Genomic DNA, 786 nt, shown 5'->3' on the forward strand with positions numbered 1-786 from the left:
TTTTTTCTTATAACTGCTAATTTCTGTTTCACAGACGTTAAATTAAGAATACTTCACATTCCGAACTATGTATATACACCAAAGTCTCGCTTTCAGTCGAGTGTCGGGGGTTACCTTCAAATATCCTTGGACTGATTTCGGGGGGATCGAAACGTAAACAGTGAGAGCCACCTGACTCATTTCTAATTGGAATATATATCTATATATAATATTCCAACCGCTCTCGCTCTGCTCCCCTGAGAAACTGAGGAAGCCAGCAGTTCTAGGAAGGCTGAGAACGGGATGACTAAACGCGAGAGTTTGGTGTATATACTAGATTTAGTAATACATTTATCAAACAATCTGTATTACCATCAGAAAGATGGTATCGACCGATCAGTATACCTAGATATCTTTTTCACCCATCGTGAAAATAGAAATCAACACTATCAATCTAAGATGACTCTTCAAATAACATAAATTCTTAACGTCTTTGCAGACTAGATGGGGCTATAAATTAAAAAAATTTTAATAACATTTTTTCTTAAAAGGTATTCTCCTTCTCTCCACTGAGAAACAAACTACAGATCTTTCGATTGCCGGTCGGATGCTTTTTCCTTAAGCTACTAGAGAGATCGAAAGAAGAATTCCTTTTCATAAACACGCGCATTTTTTTGCAAGTTGTTACCTATTAATGCAAGTCAATTTTTCAAGAAATCTGTATTATCAGCAGTGATAATAATGATGATAATGCAGATTCCTTGAAAAATTGACTTGTATTAATTTTACGTTATCCACAACTTTTTC

This window comes from Belonocnema kinseyi, chromosome 2 (assembly GCF_010883055.1).
Source record: "Belonocnema kinseyi isolate 2016_QV_RU_SX_M_011 chromosome 2, B_treatae_v1, whole genome shotgun sequence".
Lineage (NCBI taxonomy): Eukaryota > Metazoa > Arthropoda > Insecta > Hymenoptera > Cynipidae > Belonocnema > Belonocnema kinseyi.